At 33.3% G+C, this 24,652-nt stretch overlaps 1 protein-coding gene across 3 annotated transcripts in view; it reads right to left on the bottom strand.

Moving 5' to 3' along the window:
* LOC111059872 overlaps nucleotides 1-24,652 on the bottom strand; it is a 345,846-nt gene that overhangs the window by 132,050 nt on the left and 189,144 nt on the right. The gene's annotated exons all lie outside the window — the stretch shown is intronic.

The following is a 24,652-nucleotide window of genomic DNA, read 5'->3' as shown; positions in this document are numbered from 1 at the left end:
TTGCCTCAGTATTTTGTCATTTTTCTGCTCCTTCTTGTCTCCCTCATTCTCCTTCTTTCTCAACGAAGTTGTTCCAACTACTCAGTCTCTCCCAAATCTTCTAAATTTATAAATTAACAAATAACAAATATTTTGATGTTTTCATGATTTATAATTTATTGAAGTTTTTCGGTTTATCGTTTGATAGTTTGACACCTTGTGAGACCGGACTCCCCCAATATAATAATCAACTCTGTATAATTGAAAGTGGCGGGTTTCACAATACATATATCACTGAGGCTACTATCCTTAAATAGATTCAGTTTTCAGCTGTGAATAACAAATAGTGGGTAGGTTTTTGATTTTGTATTCAAATGTTTTAAATAAGTGCAATATTTCTAAAGTTTTTAATCTATTGTGATACATTCTCTGATTCATTTAGAGTATAAAATCAACCTTCAAAATTCAGAATTTTAAATCATCATTTCTGAACCGAAAATCAAGTGACAAAGCAGTGTGTGATTATTTATATAAACTTATCTTTTGGTCAACATTAACATTTTATCATAGTTTTTGGAGAGAAATAGTACAGGCTTAGCCTAGTTTTTCCTCCAATGTCATAATTGTATTATGATTATAGTATTTTATACAGTAAATAAATAAAATATCACAATACAACAGTTCTTGAGCGAGTTCTCCAACCAAGGGAGTCACTACTAGATTTAGGAAAAATGTATCAAGTTATTTCCGTGCAATAACACAAGCTGGCTATATTCTACTTCTTAAATTATTCCAATTATCAAGCAGGTTGATATTCTACTCCTTAAATTATTCTTATTACTCCAGCACCTGATATTAGTTCTCAAGTATTAACAAGTCACGTACAAAATCAAAACGGTTTGAACCAGAACGTTGTAAAGTCAAAAGTTTATATCAAGTACTTTCATTCAAGCAGAAAGCTGACTACGAACGTGTTTGGAATACCTGCAAGATCTAAGATGACATAATTTATATTCTGAAAGTTCACTTCAAACTGCATCAAAAACTGTGTTAACCTGGTTCACCTCCATGCTTGTTATTTACTCAACCAGATTCACCATGCTTGCCAGAATATGAATCGATGAAGTTCATAAAACTGCGTTTACACCAAAGCTATTAACAAAATGTTTATTTTTCCGTCCTTAAAGATTGTATTAGATTGAACGGAGCTTGAAAAACACATAATTATGCACATCATGTATATGATGAGTTATGTTTAATCTAATATCCTATTATATTAAGCGAACAATATCTGTATATATTTTTATATTTGGTTATTAATATTTATTGTTTTATATTTGGTTATTTATTTATGTTCAATGGATCTCGATAACGGCTCTAACGATTTTTACGAAATTTGGAACATAGTGAGTTTATGATATGAAAATTCGATTGCACTAGTTCTCATTCTTGAGATAACTTGCTGAGCAACATCAAAAGGATAATAAATTCATCCTTGGCTGAAACAGCTGAGACTTTCGTCGTCTGTGGATAGTAAAAGTGAGCGAGTGATTCTGTGGAAAATCAAAATATCGCATCCCCGAAACTCATAAGCTGACTTATAGCCAGCTGTAAAATATAAACACGATCATTTTAGAGAATTGTGTTCTATGTATCAATAAATAAAAATAACGAGCGAAGCTCGATGCCTCGATTTTAGAATCTATAAGGACGGAAAATTAAGCACTTTGTTAATAACTTTGGTGTAAACACAGGTCAAGCTCAAGACATTGAATTACTATTGGGCTATCCAAAAAAAACTGAGAGAAAAGAGATCAATAAATAAAACATATAATATCAAGAATAATAAGCGAATTGATAAATAAAAAAATTAATAATAAGGAGGAGAAGGAGGAGGAGGAGGAGGAGGAGGAGGAGGAGGAGGAGGAGGAGGAGGAGGAGGAGGAGGAGTGGTAGGAGGAGGAGGAGGATGAGGAGGAGTAGGAGGAGGGGTAGGAGGTGGAGGAGGAGGGGGAGGAGGAGGAGGAGGATGACGAGGAGGAGGAGAAGGTGGAGGAAAAGAAGAAGAAGGAGAAGGAGAAGAAGAAGAAGAAGAAGAGAAGAAGAAGAAGAAGAAGAAGAAGAAGAAGAACAACAACAACAACAACAACAACAACAACAACAACAACAATACCAATAATAGCCAAAAGAAGGGGTGAAGGATGAATATTATGAAGATGGAAGAAATGAGAATAAGAAAAGTAGAGAATAGAGAGCCAGGATAGAGATCAAGGTGAAGAACGGGAGCTATGAGGAGGTACAGTAGTATAACAGTGAAACGATGGTTAAAATAGAATATGACTAATAAGACGTGGATGAGCATTGAAAAGCAACGGATTCATGAGCTGTTAGAGCTTGAGCTGCAATAAATCACCAGTTAAAGCATTTAGCAAAACCTTCCTTTGCGAATTCTCATTCAGCAATAACTCACCATTCCACTAAATGAGCAACTCCCAACATCATAGACTTTACGATGCACCAAACATCCTTTTACGATTTGCAAAATACACCTTCCTTTTCCCACTTTGCACACTCCACAGTACAACTCTTTCACTTTTTGCGAAACACCTTAATTTCTTTCACACCTAGCTCCCATTTCGCTCTTTTAACAACCGGCAATTTAACAGTAACAAACAAATAGAATATTATCTTCACTTTCAGAGACCAGCGATCTACAAAGCAATCAGTCATCAGTGGAAGCTCATAGTTTGCGATTTTATATTTATTATTACATTCGTATTCACGTAAAACAGTAAGTCACCCGAGATAGAGAATTTGCTGTTGTCAGGTCCACGTTATAATGGCAGTGTTTGATTAGCAATGGTATTGTTATCCTTGTCTATCATTCAACAAATCAGATAGCGCTATCTCTCTCTCGCTTTGCTCTGTTGCCAGATCGTCTTTTAACAATGTTGAATTAATAATTAATAAACAAAATATTTAATCTTAATTATGACAATTTTGAAAAATATAATTTATTGCTTAATAAAATATAATCGATTATTTTAAACGAGGATGAACAATTAATATTACATCAATAAAAACCTGTATCAGCTACCGTCTAAAGAAGGCATTGACTAGACAGAGGTTCGGCAGCGTTGTTCTACTGTCTTTCTCCACTGCCATTATAACGTGGACCTCACTATAGCAGAATAATTCAGTGGTTGTCAAATATATTATGGCTCTAGTCAGAGGTGCTCAGATCCTTACACATTCTGTTTCTCTCTTTTCATAGACAAATTCATACCTGATAGGGTTAGATATGGATTAATAAAAACTTGTATTACCCTTTTGAGGGGTGTCGCGGCAAAGTCAGCAATCTCCACTAAAGTATTTTGCTAGGAAATCACAAAAAACTGTACCTGGCACATATACCATTACTCACATGAAATTTTTATGGGATAATTAAGATGATATCATAAGATCATTAAATATACATGCTCAAGGTCCTAGATTGATCACAATATCTGTAATAAGATAAAATATATAGGAGATTGCTGAGTTTGACATGTATTTATGGAGTATGCTATCTTTGAAACAAATATGTTATTTTCACATCAATAATGAAACGACACAAAAGCCTTTCTGAGTCTATAATTAACACAATATAATAAATTATTATTCATGCATGATTTAAAATAGGTTATACAAAATGCAGAGACCACGTTTTAGTTCAATATATATTTATTTTTTCCATTCAAATATGTACATTTCAAGTTCAAAATTAGCTGATAAGAAAAAGTCAATGAAAGAAATAGTAGGGGCATCATAATAGTTGATAGAAATTAAACTAAAAACTCTGGAATTTCTACAGTTCCTTTGCACTCAACATCAGAGTCTTGTTCTTCCCTAACAATATTATTATTATGACCAAAGAAATTTGAAAAATAATCTAGTTCTTTTACTTCTTCCCAATTTCCACCAAAATATTTTATCAACAAGTTCTTTACATCCCTACATTTTTCTCCTTTCACAGTATTGCAGTATTCATTTATAATTATTGGATTGAAATTTATCAACCCATGTTGACGATCCATAATTAATTGAAAACAATATTTATCCAATATCTTTTAACTTTCTCTTTAAATAGTGTTTTTACGATGTTTACATTACAACTGTAACTACTTGGAGTCTTTGGAGATCACAGGAGAGCTACATAACCTACAAAAATGGTCATGTGACTGAATACTCAACTGCCATTGGTCGCTGTGGAGATTGCTGTTTCTGAAGCAAACGGTATAGTGGATATTGCTGACTTTGAAATGAATAAGAGTTTTTAAACTCGGTTTTCTACAGGAAATTGCTGTCTTTGACAAGAACTGATTTTATCATTGAAAAGAGCGCCATTACAATATAGCATAAAAAAATCGTGGAGATTTAAAAAAAGTGAAAAAATTGGAGATTGCTGACTTTGCCGCGTCGCCCCTCTTTTATTAAAACATTTTAAGAACTTTAAATCATTTTAACGACTAGTTTTTCGACCCACTTTGCCATTTTCAAGTTAAATTTCAACTTCAACATGCTAAAATTTTAACTTGTAAATGGTTAAAGTAGGACGAAACTAGTGGTTGAAATTATTCAAAGTTCTTAAAATGTTTCAATAAAAGGGTACTACAAGTTTTTATATCATTTTTATTAATTTGAATAAAGTAGCCCATATAAGTGAAGTGATATTTGATATGTATGTTTTTTGAGTTTTCCATGTCATTCCTGTTTGAAATTTCAAAGAACTATTAGACTGAAATACAATTTTCATAATATTATCCCAACCAAGTCGCCAATTGAGAAATAACTGAATATTGATTAATTCTAAAAAATGTAAAGATTTTCGCTACCCTGCAATAGACTACATAAAAGTAAACTGGTAATTGAATCGAGCCTGAAAGTCTCTTTTGATCTTCATATTTTTTAGAATTGATAAATATTCAGTTATTTCTCAATTGGATACTTGGTTAGGATATTTTATAAATTACATTTATAAAATAATTTAAAAGGTTATTGACATTTATATTTTTATTTATATTAAAAGTAGCCCTAAATAAAAATGACAATAAAATTGGTTATGATATCATGAAAATTTAATTTCAGTCTAATAGTTCTTTGAGATTTGAGACGAGCGAAGCGATCCTGCTGGACCTTTTTCTGGAAGATGATCCAGTTGGGGGTCCAGGGGCGGAGCCCCCCCTGGCTAGACGGATAAGATGAGCGAAGCGAGCCTAACGGCTAGTACTAGAGGAAGGAATTGTACAGGATACACAATCCATGTTTGACGCATCATCACGTCTGAACTACTGAACTGGTTAACTTTCGCATAAAGACTTCAATTTACCCAAAGATTAATCGATTAATTATAACTTTAATAATTGAAACAAATCTATTCAATTTGTGATACAAAGCCTACGTTAGTTAAATCAAATAGTTGTTCCATTGAATTAGTATCTTACGTCACAAGGACGGGAAGGGGTCTTTTGCAGGCAAGAATGATGTTTCTAGTCGAGGTGTCAGCCCAGACTAAAATTTCATTCGAGCACTACAAAAGACATTCACGTCCAAGCAACGTTCACTATTTTTTGTCATAATAATCTCAAGAAGAATAATTATTGAGAAATAGAAAACATTACCTGCTTGTGCTGAAGTTACTACATGCGTTTTATGAACATAACCTAGTTTGCAAATTCCGAATCAGGAATTTTTTGATTGTAGTTTTGTAGTTGACAAAACTTCCACCTGGAGCGCTAAAAGGCGGTTTTCATTGTAGTAGTTTGGCTGTTCCTATTTCGGAACTAGGAAGCATACTCGACTGTAAAGGAAATAATATATGGTTTCATTTCAGTAGAATATGCTGTAATTAGAATCATAAGTTTACTTGTTCTGCAAACAGCTGTTTACCGGATTGATTTATGCATGGAAAACAGCTGAGATTGAATGACTATGACAAAAATTATATTAGTTGCTATCACTTTCAATATTAGCATTCAACTTCACTATAAAACTGAATGCAATCTGTATTTGTGCTTTTGATAGACCCTCACGGAGCATGGGTAATACCTGCTCGTTTTTCAATATCGATATCTTTTCTCCTTTGGTGTTTCACATCGTTTAAACAAATACGATTCATAATTATTATAAATAATTGTAATCAATGGATTTTAAAATCTAATTGTATATAATAATATCACTCTCACTGAAGACTAGAAGTATTAAAAGGCATTGAAGGTATCCTGGAGCCCTTGAGGGGATTCACGCAACCTTTCTTTTATAGATTGTGAAGAACCTATTCAGAAACAACCATTCAACACTTGTGGAAGATAATTAACAGCTATTGAAAATCAATTAATGAGTCCTATCTTTCGATAAACTATCAATTTAATTACCTTTCCTCATTAAGCTCCATCAACCACTTCTAAATATAAAATTATGTTGGCTTTATCCACTAATTAGATTCTATCATTAGATTCAACACCGGGGAACACTGTTTGATCTCTCCCGACTTTGAATACATGTAAGTTTTTGAAAGATGAATATTGAGAAATTTGAAATTTAGGAATTAAAAAATTCCACATCGATCGCTATATGAGAGAAACTTTTCTGAGTATAAAGATTGAACGTAACTTTCTACACTTACATTCTATACTACGAATCTTATAACATTTCAATAAATTCATAAATTTTGATAAAAATAAATTCCGCTGAAATGAAATCAGTAGCTAACAAATTCAAAGAGTACAAATCTATAAAAGCTTCAGAAATATGAAAAAATACATAATTTAGAACTGCCTAAAATGTTTTACAGTGTCTATTTATTATTTATTTATTTATCACATTGTGTACAAATATTTAACATGAGGAAAGGCACAATATACAATGAATATACAATATTGTAAATATACTCATATTTGGGCTCATGCCCAAAACTGTCCCATTTCCAATTTATACTATACTGTCCAAATCAAAATGTTGGTTATGTCACTTTCATTTGTGTCATTGAATAATCCTCAGTTAAAAGAAGGATATCTTCCTTCCCCTATCCTTCTTTGTAAGTAACTTGGAATTAGAATAACAAAAATTGATTCCAATGATGATTGAAAATGAATAACAATGAATTAATAATTTGAATTTCTTATTTCAAAATATTAATTAAATGCAAACTATATTCAAATAATCCACGAGTCAGTTATAATGTAGGAAATGTCACTGAAAGACTGACTTCTTTTCCTATTTATTCCTGTTCTACTTGTTCTTCTCCTTCTTATTGCCCACTTGTTCTTGTTCTCTTTCTCTCCTTCTCAATCTTTTTCTTTGTAAGTTCCTTCGACTTGACCCAGCACTAATGCTCAAACATGACACGTTCCACACTTTGCTAATAAATAATTCAGCTGTTAATGTTGCATTAGACAGCCTACAATACAACTCTGTATTGCTTTGACGAAAAAATAGCAATAATCCAATTGTAAGTCGCAGTTAAGACACGGCTAATCAATCATGATTAACTCTGGTACAGTCAATATAAATATGTATCAGCTGCCTTGCATCTAAATAAATAAATAAATTTGCGAGTGTCTGTCTGCGACAGTTGGCCGGTTTTCACTCTTACTTGGACGCAAATCAAGCATTTAGTGTCACTGTCTTTTCTCCTCCTACTTCAACTGAATCTTCATTTTTCTCATCTTATTCCTTGATCATTTGATAATTATTTGATACCAAATACAAGTTCGGTGAACACTAGACCTCGCGCAGTTTTAGTACTTTTTCTACTTCCTTCTTCATGACTTCCTTGTCCGTTTTACTACATTTTGGTTACTGAATAATTCCAGTTTTATCTCTCCTTCCCATACTGTAACATATATTGTATATTGCGTATTGTATATTGTATATTGTATATTGTATATTGTATATTGTATATTGTAACATACATAAATAAAGAAATCTAATCTAATCCCACCAGTTTTCTTCTCTCTGTTCTAATTCATATTGTTCGCGAAACAAAGTACGCTGCTACCAACTGTTACTTTCGATGTCAATTAGTATTAAAACTGGACTGGAGATTAGCATGATTTATAAGAAGTCATGTTTTTCTTTTAATCCTCTTTATCAACTTCTCTTTGATTGTTGACACTTTGTTGGACTTTGCCTCCAATTATGAATTATTGTTAGTTGGGATTATCATATTCTATTACAAATTCTTAGCAGTAATTGAAAATGTATGACATTTTTTCTTGCTGCTCATTGAATTCAATTCTCAGGAGGAGTATTATCTCAGTTGTTCAATGCATTCTACCGTCCAAGGACAGTAATAATAATAATAATAATCTTATATTTTTTATGAATGGTGTAAATTATTATCAAAGCTTCAACATCACAAATATTATGAGGCAAAAACTATTCAAAAAACTCTGCAGGAATTTGAATGAACAGGAATAATGAATAATTTATTGTTCTACTCACCATAATAATCTTATCCATTCTTCTAAGGGTAAGATCTTTCAATAATACGAGTAAGGTCTTAAATATATAGGGTGTCCCACGAATAGTTTAACAGCCGAAGATCATAGAATCAACATGAGATTTGCAACAAAAATGTTCAGTAAAAGTTTCCTACATCGACCTCAGTTTTCGAAAGATATAGATTTTTCGATATTTTTTTTAAAACGTCAATAACTAGAAAATATTGATCAAAATCCAATTCTAAGGATATAGTTGGGAAGAGGAAGAAATTCACAATAAGATTAGTACATTTTTCCTTTGTTTGACGATTTTAAATTTTTCATGAGCGTTCAAACTGTTTGAAATTTATCTTTGAACTTGAGAAATTTAACTTTTTCAGGTTTTAGCGCTTATCAAAAGTTCAAAAACGTCGTACAAAGAAAGAAATCAAATGAATCTTATTGGAAATTTTATCCTCTTTCCAATCATACCCTTGGAATTAGATTTTGACTGATAGTTTTCCAGTTATTGAAGTTGTTGAAATATATAGAAAAATCTATATATCTTGAGAACTGAGGTCGATATAAGAAAATGTTATTATACATTTTTTTATTGCAAACTCTATGTAGATTCTATGGTCTTCGGCTGTTACACCCTCCGTGGGACTCTCTGTATAGAGAAAGTAGGCTTTAGATTAGCTTATTCTTGATGATAAATGGCATAATGGTATTGAGAAATCTATATCCTATACTATTAAACAAGCAGCTTCTGTTCATATGTTTATATGTTTTTATGTTTGTTTTTCACCGGATCTCGAAAACGGCCCTAACGATTCTCACGAAATTCAGAACAGAGTAGGTTTATAATAAAAAGATTCTATTGCACTAGGTCTCATCCCTGGGAAAACTCGCTGAAGGACATTAAAAGCATATTTATTATTATTCATCCTTGGAAAACAGCTGATAATAATCATTATTTCGTCGTCGGTTGGTGATGGAAGTGAGTGAGCGAGTTCATGTGTGTGGGACTGTGTCAGAATTATGACTCAGCTGTTGAACTTTTGTAATCATTCAATCAGGTATTTAGTGCAGGTTGCAAAAAAGCCGGGTCATTTTCAATCCTGATTAATTCCAGTAGATCCATCTTTCTGAAATGGTTTTCTCTGATTTGGTTCACGTGAAGTTAATCATGATTAAAATTTATCCGGCTTTTGTGCAACTGGGCCTTTGTGAGGGAAATTTTTGCATTCCTCTGGGAATTAATCTTAATTCACTGTGATTAGATAGAATATTAAATGTTCACCAGTTCATGCAGAAATTTTCTGTATGAATGTTATTATAATTTCTTCTTTTGTAATAAATTTTTTATGCTTTTGTACTCCAGAGCTAAGCTCGGTCCTCGATATTCATATTTATTCCTGTACATCATATGTTAAAAGCTGTGAATATTCCAATTCCACACCTCAATGGAACGCAATTTGATAAGTCATAGAGTGATTTGAGTTGTAGATTATGACATAAATGTTTGAAGTTGTCAGGTACGTAGGCTACTGATTCAACTACTACGACAAGATTGTCAATAAATTTCGTTCTAATATTCCACCTACATGCCTGTTGTCTGAAAATGAGAAGAAAATCTCATTTTGTGTCGCATAGTTCTTGCGACCTGATATGTCATTCACATGTTAAGTATTATTCTGAATGAATTTTAACTTGAATTACCTCTATGCTGTGTTGTTAGTCACTTGACGTATGGAAATAGGAATTTTGTATCAGAGTTTTCCATTATATTTTCGCCTTCGTGTTCTTCTAGCTATTCCTGCCTACATTTCTTCTATTCTCGTGTTTCTTTCTTCTCAACATACCCGCCATTCACTCTGATATAAAGTCTAATAATTGTTATATTTCTATACATGATATGGACTGACCCTTCCTTTCTTCTTTGTCTTCTCTCTATCACTCTCTTTTTCTCTTTCCAGTCTTTTCTTTCACCCAAAACATTTTTTTGTCGCAGGCCTCTTCAACTTTCATCAACCCCTTCTTCTATATCTTCTTCAATTTTTCCTACGTCATCTTAGCTCCTCATTACTACACCATTTCGATTTTTTACTCCATTCTTATCCCTTCCTCTATTTTTACTTTCCTTGCCCTATTACCATAGGTAAGGAAAGTTTTGCTTCCCAAAAAAATTAAGTTACCCTAATTTCAAGTTTTCTATATGTTTCAAGGTCCCCTGAGTCCAAAAACATGATTTTCGGGTGTTCGTGTCTGTGAGTGTGTGTATGTCTGTGAACACGATAACTCCATTCCTAATCAACCGATTGACTTGAAATTTTAAACTTAAGGTCATTGTACAATGAGGATCTGACAATAAGAAATTCAATTCAAGATGGCCGAAGAAATGTAGGATAATGACTAAAAAAAATCATGTTTTTCACGGTTTTCTCGAAAACGGCTCTAACGATTCTCTTCAAATTTATACCTTCAATAGCTATTATAAACCTTATCAACTGATATGAGTATCATTCCTGAGAATATTGCAGGATCTTCATAATATTCTTGAGAGAAATAGATCTTGTTAAAAATTTCTATCACAATTTTCTCAAAAATAGCTTGATCGATTTCTTTCAAATTCATTATTTCCCTGTATTATTATTGTTTATTGTTTTTGAAGGGACGGATTCAAAGATCCAAAGGTTCAAAGAACCCCACACGTGGTGAGTAGTGCTGTGGTGAGTTTTGGCCTCTCCACCAACAAACTCGTGACCTATGTGAGTTCCACTCCTGGCTTTTTTGTAGGTCCTTCCGCTGAGAGAGGGGACGCCAAACTGCCTCTAGTGCGCCCGGCGCCCGGCCACCCTCGACTCAGCCTCTTGACCCACATTTGTGCCTGGAGTTTCACCCATCTCTGGTCTCTTGGGTTTTTCTTCTTGCCCCCGAAACTGCCCTGATTGATTGATTGATTGATTGATTGATTGACTGATGGGGTAGATCCCGTTGGTTTGAAGGCAAGGCAACTTCTGGAGTTGCCTTGAGGTCCATTTTAGTCGCCTCCTACGCCAAGCATGGATACTGTGGGTGAATTCTGGTTTTCAACACATTCTTGAGTACGATGATCGACTCAAAACTCTCCCAACCCACAGGGGGCTACCCTGTATAGTTAGTTATCTATCAACTTTATCAACTGGCATGAGTCTCCTTCCTGGGAAACTAACAGGGGGTCCACCCCATCCTTGAGAAATGGACTTTGTAACCTTCTTCTCGTGCATGGGGTAGGGAGAGAGAGCAGTTTATTCAAAAAAACACATAATCGAGATATTTCATCTGTAGAACAGCTGTTTTTACGACTTTTAGAAAAACATCGAATCTCAAAATAATTCACACGAAGGAAAATGCACTCTGGAATAGTATCTTACGTCACATGGATGGGAAGGGGCCTTTTGCAGGCGAGAATGATGTTTCTAGTCGAGGCGTTAGAATTTTCTTAGCCGAGACTAGAATTTCATTTGAGCACTGTATAAGACATTCACGTCCAAGTATTGTACACTATTTTTTGTCATAATAATCTGAAGAAGAATAATTTAGAAATATATGTTTTATATTTACCTGCTTGTGATGAAGTACTACATGCATTCTATAAACATAACATAGTCCACAAATTCTGAATCAGGAATTTTGATGAAGTTTACAAAATTTCCACCTGGAGCACGGAAGGTGTTTTTTTTTTTGTAGCAGTTTTGCTGTTCATATTAAAATTTATTTTGAAATTTTCGGAAGTAGGAAACATACTCGACTGTAAAGAAAACATATGGTTTCATTACAGTAGAGTATGCTGTAATGAGAATAATATGTTTATTTGTTCTGCAAACAGCTGTTTACCGGCTTGATTTCATGCATGGAAAACAGCTGAGATTGAATGACTATGACAAAAACGATTACAATAAACAATAGTATGTTCGTAGTTTTAATGTAGCCGCCAATCGTCATTATGATAATTATTCCCTACATTATTCTCGTGGGGCTTACAGTTCAATTAGCAAGGAAAGATGTATGAGTGTACCACACCAGCTTTTTATTCAGGTTATTCTACAGTATCTTTTTGAATCTTTTCTACTAGTACTATACTACAATATTTTTCCTTGGTCTGATAGTATGACGTTTTCTAATGGTGTATCTATATCCATCATCTCTCTTCCTATCTACATGGAAATTTTATTCTCTATCTCTCTTCCTTCTACTGATCCCAACCAATATTCCACTCCTATTCTTCCACATTATTCAATATTTGCTCCAGCTTTCCATGCCATCTCTGCCATAATATTATCTGTACTCTTTTTAAAAATATAATCATTCTACTACTAAAAAAAAAATGAAGTAATTTTATTTATATTTTTAATTTTTGTTTTCTCTTCATCGATTTTCAATGTATTTCTATGATTTGATGTTTACCATAGGTCTTTTCAGACCTGGCAAAGGGAATTATATCAATCAATCTCTTTCTCTCTCTCTCTCTCGCTCTCTCTTTATCTCTCTCTCTTTCATCACTTTATTAATCTTATGTTTAGTTCTTGAATTCTCATATAGATTGAAACCTCTACAACATTCTCATTAATTGTAAACAAATCTTCAGTTGAATAAATGAGATTAAAGTTTTGATAGAGAGTTACTGGAATATTCAGAATATCCTTTCCGAATTTCCGAAGAATGGACATTGATATGGCCAAAGCCCTACCATTTTATTTGGATGGATAACAATATTATCTATAGTTATTCCAAATTGCTTTTTTCCATATCATATACAGTTCAATAATTATTTTCTTAGTCTATATTTTGTTAATTCATCTATAATTTTGCTATTGTCAGCTATTGTATAAAAGTGTATATAAGTATATTGCAATCCACATAAATAAATGAAGTACTAAATCAATCAATCTATTCCTTTTTCTCTCTATCTTTCTTTCTACATGAATAACGAACCCTCATCTATTCTAATCCTTGTTTAGAAAAGATATTTATTTATTTATTGATACAATTACAAATCATATGAATATGATTGGGAGAGAACAACAGGCATAGCCCGAAATTATTTTGTTCCCAAATTTTGATGAAAAATAATAACATGTCTGAGAAATAGTTTATGTTCCTACTGTGAAAAGTTAGGCTAGGCGCACACCAGTTGGTCAAGACGAGACAAGACATAATCAGACACGTTTAGTCACAATACTTAACACAGTTGCTTATGAAGACATGTCTAATTGCAATGACTAATCAGTGTGTGTTGCGTCATAAGCAACTAATGTGAAGTATTGTTTCAGATCATGTCTTGTCTTGTCCTGACCAACTGGTTTGTGCCTAGCCTTAAAGTTCAATTTCTGTCCAAAAACATATATGAGCTAGAAATTTTGAATTTAGAATGATTAAAACACCAAATTACAGTCAAATATTGCACTTAATATCACCTTTTTTAAAAGATCTTCATTTTTTCCCTACTCTCTATTTTATTGAGTTCAAGTTTATTCAGATATACATTTAATTACTGTTAGATTCACGCTATAAGATATTTCCAAATTCTTGTATGATAAATATTTTTTATTATTATTCTGAATATTTGTTTGTATTAACCCAAATCTTCATGTTACTCAATGATGTATTGAAGGATTAAATGAAAGAGAGAGTTGATTGTGCTCTAACTTCACCTTCGACATAAATAACAGGCTGACATTGATAATATTGGCTCTCTTCTCTTCTTCTCTTATTCATTTCCTCTCCCTCATCGTCCTGTTCCTCTCATTTATTTCCCAATTTCCTCTTTCTTATCCCACTTTTCTCACTTTGTCCTCTTTGTATCCATCCGTTATTATTGGAGTGTTTCATTGTCATCTATTATCGGTATCTGCTAATCCACCACAGTGTGTGGCGTGTCGCGTGGTTTGTTCTCAAAGTCTTAAAACACGAAGTTTATCTCCCAGTGTATTCCGAAAACATCTTCTAACTACAAAACAGAGGATTTACTTTACAACTCTAGCCTATTTATCTCATTCTGTCCCACACACTGTATCTCAACATCCTGACTCATTTGATCCTCACTCTTCCTTTTTCTTCTCCTTCTCCTTCCTCACTCACTCTCTCTCTCTCTCTCTCTCACTCTCATCAAAACTACTCCTCTTCTTTCCCCCTCTGTTTGCCCTTTCCTCTTCCACCATAATTTATTATAGAATTATTTTGTAATTATTATCATATTCGGCTTCTTTATGGAAATAGTCATGAATCTTACAAACTTGATTTGTCTTGAGTATTTAAATTATGATGTCTTGAGTCTTCTCCTATGATTGTTCCTCTATGTTGGATTTATAGCGGTGATTTTTTTATATTTGCCAATTCTTGCTATTTGTTAAATTAGTGGTATGGTAGTACCTTTCAAAGAAGTGAAACAGCGGATTCAAATGGCAAAAACTCAACTTAGCTGGCCATATCTCAAGATCGTGGAAACCCCTATATTCTGTTCAATGACTCTCTAGTTCATGCTTACAGTGATATCATTGTATTGTTACTGTGCTCAATGAAGATTCAGCTCGATATTACTTCGATGCAGCGAATTATAAAATAAATAATACTTAAATGAATGTTTATTTTCAAAAAAACTAAAACTACTACATCAATTACAGAAAATATTAGATACTTATAAATTTAATACTTTCCAATTATAATTACATACAATAGTTAGTTTCAGAAAATTTCTTATAATAATTATGTCTTCTCCATGTTTAGTGTTTTCTATGTGGAAATCGACCTACTTCAATATGGCGTACCATATTCTAGAGTAGGTTTGGTTTGTTGTTTTTTTTCTGTTTGCGGATTAGTAATTAAAGTAAGTGTTATTAGCAATTAGTAATTAGTAAGTGTTTAGTAAACCATTGGGTATTTAGTTGAAAATATGAGTTGTTGTTTGGAATAATGTTTTCTATGTTATGTCTTCCTTCCTTTGCGCATCAACCAATTAAAATGTCGCTGTAGGTCATGTTACACGAATGAATAGTCAAATTTGTATGAATTGGAACAAACTACTTTTCTTTTAGCTGGAATTTAGTAGACTGAGGGCTATATGCTAATACTACGGTTAACGCTAAACCATGATTACTTGTAAATACGGTTGCATTCATCAATATTCAATTTTTTTCAATTCAATTCAATTTATTTCACCAACACACAGAAAACAGTACAAAGATGTGACAATCAGAGAAAAAAGAACAATAATTATTATTCTAAATATCTATATCAACTATCTAAAAAATACGGCTGGAGGTGAAGAACTACTGGCATAAGTGAAACACTTGTTCGCCAGTAGGAGTAGAGACTTAACTGTTTCTAAATCTTAATAATTTAAAATGGAATCTTTTTATTAATGGAATATGTGTCTCATACAGGGTTTAAACGAACAGCTAACATTTTCCCGATTAAACTAAGTGATCTGCCTTAGGCCACTACCACCTAGATTAAAAAAAAAATTGGTGGTACTAGTTAGGCCCGTTTGCAGATACTTGGTTTAAACGGGGAAAGGTCAGCTGTTCGTTTATGTTGTGCTTCATACGTTTTCCGTATGAAACACATTATGATAAATACAACCATATCTACAAGTAGACGAGGATTAGCGTTATTCGTAGATGATGCAGATGGCCCCAGGACCTTGTATAGGAAGTTTTGAAGTAATTTATTGAATTTCATTGATAATGTGATGAGGGTTTGACTGACCCTCTCAGTCGATATCATACATATGCGCACGCATCGTTTTAAACACACCCCTCGAAGGGACACTAAAAACCGCGCATGAGCAGATTATAGGGGTTTAACACCATTTGGGATGCATTGGAGAGTATATAATAAAAATCCCCTTATTAGAAGGCTATCATTACTAACAATACTAGTGGATCATCTATCGTATCGTATCGTTGACCGCGAAAAAAGATGCATAGCAAAATTTGGATAAATTTCAACTTGTATATAGGACTCAAATTTGCTGGGTTGCCATTGATGGAATGTATAGTGCATGAGTTCTTTTTTGTACTTTATCGATTGGGTTTGTTTCAACATAGATATCAGCAATAGACTCGATGGGTATTTTTACGTCTCCTCGTCTGAGTTATGAAAGATCATGAGAATTATTTCATTATTAATTCCTGAAATTCATTCGAACTTTGACACATATAGCCTGATACGCTTGAACAGAAGATATGCCACTCAACAGAGCAAGTTCCTTGGCTAACGGAATCGACTCCATTCTTTGACTATTTTGAGGGTATATGAAAGAACATCATTGGAAGTTCATCAAAGAGAAAAGGTAGTAAATTATCATTACTAATCACATATTTTATGATCATATTTCATTTGAAGTAAATTTAGTTGAATATCCAGATCTTTAGAGAATAATCAATTTTGTGGTTGAATTTTTTCTGATAATAAAGGTAGTTATTTCATTTGTATTATTCTCAATTACTCAATCGGATTAGATTATTTTGCTGAGTTTAAAATTGGTAAACAATTTATATTTTACCATTATTTTATCGTTATGAAAACATAAAAAATTAGGAAATTGAAGAGGTTTTGGGCAGTAGCCTGTTTTTACTTTTCCGACTACTGTATTGTTTACTCTATCAAATGAATAAATAAATAATTCATATGTTTCATCATTTCATATTCTTGCATAATCGAAAGACATCCTAGCACATTATCAGAACTGTCAGTTGCATTTATCGTTGAAATTATTTCCGACTACTGTATTGTTAGTCTATCAAATGAATAAATAAATAATCATAAATAATTCATATGTTTTATCATTTCATATTCTTGCATAATCGAAAGACATCCTAGCACATTATCAGAACTGTCAGTTGCATTTATCGTTGAAATTATCTTAATATCTTCTTCCAGAATAATTGATTAAACAGAGAATGAGTCGTTGATATCCAGAAATTAGCGAGTTTTTTGTAGGCCTTCAGCACTGGAGGGTTACTATTCTTTTCTATTATTAATTTGGTTATAAAGAAAGCATTGTCATAATAAGGGAGGAGACAGCAGAACGTCCCAAATCAATGAGATAGAAATCGATGCCATTAAATCAAATTGAATCAAATCAATGCATTAAATAATAATCCTTTTAAAATTTTCAATTCTTTCAAAATTAATTATTATTTTATACATTATTTTTATATATACCATCTATATAATATTATCATATAATTTATATAAAATTAATTATTATTTCATATAATATTCATTTTACATAATATTTTCGAAATTAAGAATCATTTTCAAATAAAATTAATAATTATCAATTAGGTTAAGCTAGGATTTGGTAATCTACTCTTCCAAATTCATTCTCTACATTGAATGAACGGATTGCAAGTGCGATGGCGGTGGGGTGAAGGGAGGTGAAACCGCGTCTGGTCTGGTTGACCCCTTGGTGGTTGGGGGGGCAGCGGTCAGACAGACCACCCACCGGCCCAACCTGGACGCCCCGTGCTGACAGCCGATTGCGTGTCACGTGCTTTAACTTCGCTCTGGAAGCCGGTTCGCTCCTCGTTATAATCACGACAGACTTTTGACAAGTTGTCGCCTACCTATCACAATAATTTCGCATTTTTAGGAACACTATTCCACTGCATCGTCCTCTTCTTCTTCTTCTTCTTCTTCTTCTTCTTCTTCTTCTTCTTCTTCTTCTTCTTCTTCTTCTTCTTCTTCTCCTCCTCCTCTTCTTCTTCTTTTTTTTCTTCTTTTTCTCCTCCTTCTCCTTCTTTAATCCACGGTTTTGTTTTTTGCTACTGGTTTTATCAATGATTCTATGCTTTATCCTATTATATTAAGCGAGAAATTTCGGTATATGTTTATTTGGTTATTTATATTGTTATTTATTTATTTAGTTATATATTTATGTCCAACAGATCTCGAAAACGGCTCTAACGATTTTCACAAAATTTGGAACATAGTAGGTTTATGATATAAAAATTCGATTGCACTAGGTCTCATCCCTGTGAAAACTCGTTGAAGTACATGGAAAGGATAATAATTATTCATCCATGGAAAAACACTTGATGATTTCGTCGTCTGTTGATAACAGAAGTTGCGAGTGCCGGTGTGGGAGAGAGACAGAACTATGTTCAGCTGTTGAACTATTGCAATCAATCAGCGGATCTCATGAGAAGTATTATTTATCAGGCAAATATAGATAAACCGAATTGATTAACCGTATCTGATTCGTTGACATGACCAACAATATGATTCTATTCAAGATCCATTATATTTTTATTTAAATTAGAGTACCTATATCAAAAATTTTAAAGCTAATCATTATTTTACAATTTTAAGTGATTACTGAGAGTTATATTGTTATTAAATTTGGTTTGTTAGAAATCGAAATTCGAACTTTTCTTTTTTCAAATGTTTTGACTGGAAATTGGACCTGAATTCAATTGAATAGAGCATAACCTACTTTTTGGACTATTTATAGTGTATAAATATCGGAATTCGGGGAAGAAACAGGTTTGGGCTGTGCCTGTTGATCATCACCCAATCAATAGAAAGAATTGTGCTCTGTGTATCAATAAATAAATATAATAAACTATGCTTTAAAGCGTCTATGCTTTTGTACTCCAGAGCGTAGCTCGGTGCCCTGATATTATTTTTGAACAAAGTTTGGAACCCTGCTGATTGAATTCAACAAAAACCTCTAAAACCTGAGGCTACTGATTTGATGTAAATATATTTGGAAATACTTATTAATCATTTGAGCTATGAAATTTAATATGCATTAAGTGATTTGATTTGAGACAAGTTATGAATTATTATGAGTCAGTCACATTAGTCAAACTTCCAAACAACTACCGGCTCTTTAATGCTGCGTAATGTAACAATATCGGGGCACCGAGCTTCGCTCGTTATTTTTTATTTATTGATAACAGAACACAATTCTCTAAAAATGATAGTGTTTATATTTCACAGTTGGCTATACGTCATCTTATGAATTTCGGGGATGCGAAATTTTGATTTTTCACATACTCACTTTTTTACTATCCGCAGCTTTTCCAGCCAAGGATGAATTATCCTTTTAATGTCGTTCAGCGAGTTTTCCCAAGGATGAGACCAAGAGCAATCGAATCTTTATATCATAAACCTACTATGTTCCAAATTTCGTGAAAATCGTTAGAGCCGTTTTCGAAATCCGTTAAACATAAATAACCAGATATAAAAATAGCCAGATATATAAATACAGAAATTGCTCGCTTAATGTAATAGGATTTGAAATTTTTGGTTTTCCTGGACAAGCATTCTTCAACAACTCCATAACATTTTACTTAAATCTCCTGTACATATGTATATAAATATAATATGTTATTCCAAGTGTTGATATTGACTATTTCGAAAAATTAAATCAGTTCTCTGCTCATGCTTGTTACTCCTTGGTGGTATTCAAATAAGTTTTCTATACGAAAATATTCTCATCTCATGTCCATGCGATCACCGACTAGATAGGCTATAGTGAATGTTGAGGAATACAATTATAGTATTAGGTTATTTTCTGGGATTAAATTACACAAAAATACATACTTATTCTATTCTATTGTTGGAATATTTCTCTACAATGCGAAGGAATTTGAGATTAGAAGCGTTTTTCTTGAACATTCCTTATTATTTCGCCTGAGGCGCACCAACAGTAGCTATAAATAAATAGATACACTAACTTTCACTGTATTATAGTCCCAAATCTGACTGGAATATTTCAATAAACTATTTATGCCTTAGGATATAAGATCTAAATGCATCTTAGTATATCTGATCAGGAATGTTGAATTCCAATAAGGATTACAAGATCAGAGATTGCTATTCCTGTAATAATGTCCATTGACATTACTAATCAAGCATTGGAAAACACAAATAAATCGATCCTGTGAAATGCCATTCCTTGATTAGGAGCGAAACGCATAATTTCAACTCCTAATTTTTCGGTAATTCCTCAAAATTATATCTTTAATATGTGAAAATGTGAATTTCCCCTATTTTAGTTTTAAAAATGTGAAATATTTCTTCTATGTCAAGTTTTGAAGCATCTAAATTTGAAAATCGACTTTGTGGAAATGCTTGAGTACTAAAAATTTTGTTAATTGAAGAACTACAAGACTTAACCTATTCCGGACTATGTGTTATCTAAATTTGGAGAGGAATAGCACAAGGTTACCTCATTTCTCCTCTCCCTATCATTTGATAATGTACTTATTGTATAAATAAATAAAAAATGTATTTGTTCTCTAGAGAATGATTATTGCTTATGGAGTTCTCCATAAATAATGTTCAATGATCGGGAGAGTCACAGTTCATCAAGTACCCGGCTGCCTAAAAAGCAGTCGTTAGGTCATGTCAGAGGCCCTGAAATTGATCAGTTGCGACCTGAAAACTGTGACACCAGACCTGAGCCAGCCAGGTCACTCGATATTATTATCAAGTACCCATTTTGACTATTTCTCCAGATACGGTACTGAATTAACTGATTCATCCTATCTATTTTTTTCAATTCAACACTTTACTGATAGATATTACTACCAATAGATTGGAAGGAATAATATGTTTTCGGAATAATAAATGCTGCATGACCAAACACATAGGAAGTCCGTATTGAGATGTAAATGAAATATTGATTGTTGGCAGTTTTTTTTCAGATGAATTTCATGATTCACCAAATAAAGTCAAGTGTGACATGAGATACATTGACTTTTGGCGGTACGAAGTTCGCCGGGTAAGCTAGTATCATAATAAGCCTATAGTCCAGTCACTATACAGTATAGACCTCACAACGTTCGGTCAAATATGCGGCGAATCATATGATTGCCACCTGTGATGTTTTCAACTGGTATAGTTTGTTTGTCACTTGTAACAGTTTATTTCAATATTTATCCAAAATTAATTTTGTCATTCCAACATAAAAATTATTTCATCATTCATCTAGTTTCATTTAATCAATTTCAACATAGGAAACCAACAAATTAAATTCCTATAAATATAAGCTCAAATCTGTGGTTGTATACACTTCACTATAGATACGTATTGTAGAATGTAGTTTACCTAGTCCTATGAGAAAAACAGAATTTCAAAAAGCATAGTGGAATATAGTTCACAGAGTCGAGAGCGATGTTTTATTGATATGTTTCGGAATAAATTAAGTCTCCCTGGGCTCAGATAAGTTACCACTACAGCGCACAACATTCAAGGTTGAAGACATCTGTTTAACGAAATTTATCGCCTAAATTCGCTCCTAAAAAAATTACAAGCCACCGTTTCCAAAAATGGCAGTTCTGCTTTTCTAGCCGTGGGTCACCATAGTGAGAACCACTTCATACGGTCAGTACTGCTCATGAATGAAACCAATGCTTCCTATTCCAAACAATGCTGACAGAATTAGTTGTACCTTTTCTAAGTCAGATCTTTTTTGGACAGTCAGCATTGGTTGTATGGGCAGCATCTATGATATCTATAAGAAAGGCAGACAGTTTTAAATGAATCTCTCCTAGACAAGAAACGACTGGTTCAACATGGTGCTACCACGAACTGAACAATGTGCTGACAGATTCGATTATCAAATAGATTAATGTTAATTCGCTAATGTGACATCAGAGACCGGCAAACTGTTTTTCATCAACGATCTACGAATAGATTCGACTATATTAGGTCCACGTTATAATGGCAGCGTTTGATTAACAATGGTATTGCTATCCTTGTCTATCATTCAACAAATCACATAGCGCTATCTCTTTCTCGCTTTGCTCTGTTGCCAGATCGCCTTTTAACGAAATAATTAATTAACGAAATATTTCATCTTAATTATGAAATTATTGAAAAAATATAATCTCTTGCTTGATAAAATATAATTGATTATTTTAAACGAGAATGAACAGTTAATATTACATCAATAAACCTGTATCAGCTACCGTCGATAGAAGGCATGAGGATCGGCAACGTTGTTCTTCTATCTTTCTTCACTGCCATTATAACGTGGACCTCACTATAGAATCAGGTTGTTAATCGAAGAATTACGCAAACACACGATCTCATATCTGAGATAATAGCTTTTCGGTTCTATTTCCTGCGATCAGTATGATCTCTGTCAGCAACCGGTGGGCGCCAAACATGGCTCACAGCATGGCTCTTGAAAATAAATTTAAATACACACATCAAATTCCTCAATATTGTTTTGATTTCAAACTTATTTACTTTGATTATTAGTATATTTCAGCATAACAGTAGTTGAGGTCGATACTTGGGACAAAACTGAAGAAGAATCGGAACTATTCAGTCAGTATTAAACTAAATAAACTAACTTCATTAACTAAATAAACTAAACATTCTCAATTTGCTTCATGTATCAAATGGAGTTCATTCTCGATCAATTAGCTACAAATCTATCTTGAGAAAATTCTAAAATTGTGAAGATTCGGAAGATTCGTCAACCAGATCTAAAAATTGAATGAAAAAGACTAAGAAATTGTCAAAAAATAATTACCACAATATCAACTTCTCAACTACACAAAAAGATCTAAAAATCTCTACATTGGTATGTTCAAACTCCGCCAATTTATGTAGATGCATATAATATTATCTATAGTTATTCCAAATGATTTTTCCATATCATATACAGTCCAATAATTATTATTCTAGTTTATATTTTGTATAAATTCATCTGTAGTGAGGTCCACGTTGTAATGACAGTGGAGAAAGATAGGCGAACAACGTTGCCGATCCTCAGTCTTATCAATCCTTCTATAGACGGTAGCTGCACAGGTTTATTGATGTATCTATCGTCTATAGAAGGCATTGACAAGACAGAGGTTTGGCGACGTTTTTCTCCTATCCTTCTCCACTGCCTCACTATAGTTCTCATAGGTCCTCACTGGACCTCACTATAGTTAAGGGACTAGGTTTTTTGCTTTTGGATGTCGATAATTAATTGTTTGATAATTAATTGGAATTAAATATAATTATGATACTGTATCCACTGGACTTTATGAAAGCACAGAGTTAGGAAACTATATCATTTTATTATTCCGTTCATCTCTGATGAAAGCAACAGAAGCTTGACGTACTGGAGTTACTTTCCCTGGCTGATTCTTGATCAACTGAGATCTTGATGGAATAAATATCACCCCAATGATCGTGTGGATGAATGAAAGAATGTAGAATGATATTGCTACGTATTTTACTTACTCCTTAGCTCTACAGGTCGCTACAACCCTTGGCCTCCCTCACAAAGCCTCTTCATCTCTCCCGATCGACTGCCTGCCTTTTTTCCCGTTTCGAACTCCAAGCGTTCTCAAATCATGCTCAACATCATCGGTCCATCTATTCCTTGGCCTTCCTTTCCTTCTTCTATTATATATTCTTTTCCTCCATATACATTTTGCAATCCTTCCATCACCCATTCTCAGCAAGTGCCCCATCCACCTAATTCTGCCAGCTTTAATAAATCGGACCATGTCTTCACTCCCCAGGAAGCGCTCGATTTCGCTATTTTTCTCCTTCTCCAAATTCCATTTTTGAATCCACGTATCTTATGATATAAAATGAAAATACAACAGACAATATGTTTTCTCTGTAGTACATTTCAATTCAAATAACTTTGAAATGTGCAAAGGTGAGTCAAACGTGCTGCTTAAGAGAATCTGCTGCAAATCATTTGGAAATCACTATTGAATTAGTTAAGTTCCTTTCCACAATTACATTGTTAACGCCATCGGTGGTGTAGGATAAGTGATGATATTTACACAAGGATTCTCACTAATAATATGCCTTTCCATCTCACTGCTAGAATCAACCTAATCCAGCCATTAAAAAGATGTATACTGAACATTACCAGTCAGCCACAGAATAATTTACTAGTCAAAGTAGAACCAGTTCGTAAATCTTGAAACTACAACAACTAACTGGCCAAGAATGTTGGAAACGTGAAAGGTCTAGGTTCGATTCTCACCGACACTTGTATTTTTTCGTTTCACTGATAATTATTTTATTTCTAGCAACAAGTATAAGACGATAAATAGAAGAATGCTCAGTTCACATCGTGTCTTATCGGTTATAATCGAGCTCGGGCTCAGACATAAAAGCTTTTAGATCTTTTAAATAATGTGAAGCTTTTAGATTTACTTATAGCTGTCACTTCAATCGCTTGATTTAAT

The sequence above is a fragment of the Nilaparvata lugens genome, chromosome 9 (genome assembly GCF_014356525.2).
Source record: "Nilaparvata lugens isolate BPH chromosome 9, ASM1435652v1, whole genome shotgun sequence".
NCBI classification, from domain to species: Eukaryota; Metazoa; Arthropoda; class Insecta; order Hemiptera; family Delphacidae; genus Nilaparvata; species Nilaparvata lugens.
Note: the sequence above shows the minus strand (reverse complement) of the source record. Positions and strands in the feature narration are given on the sequence as shown.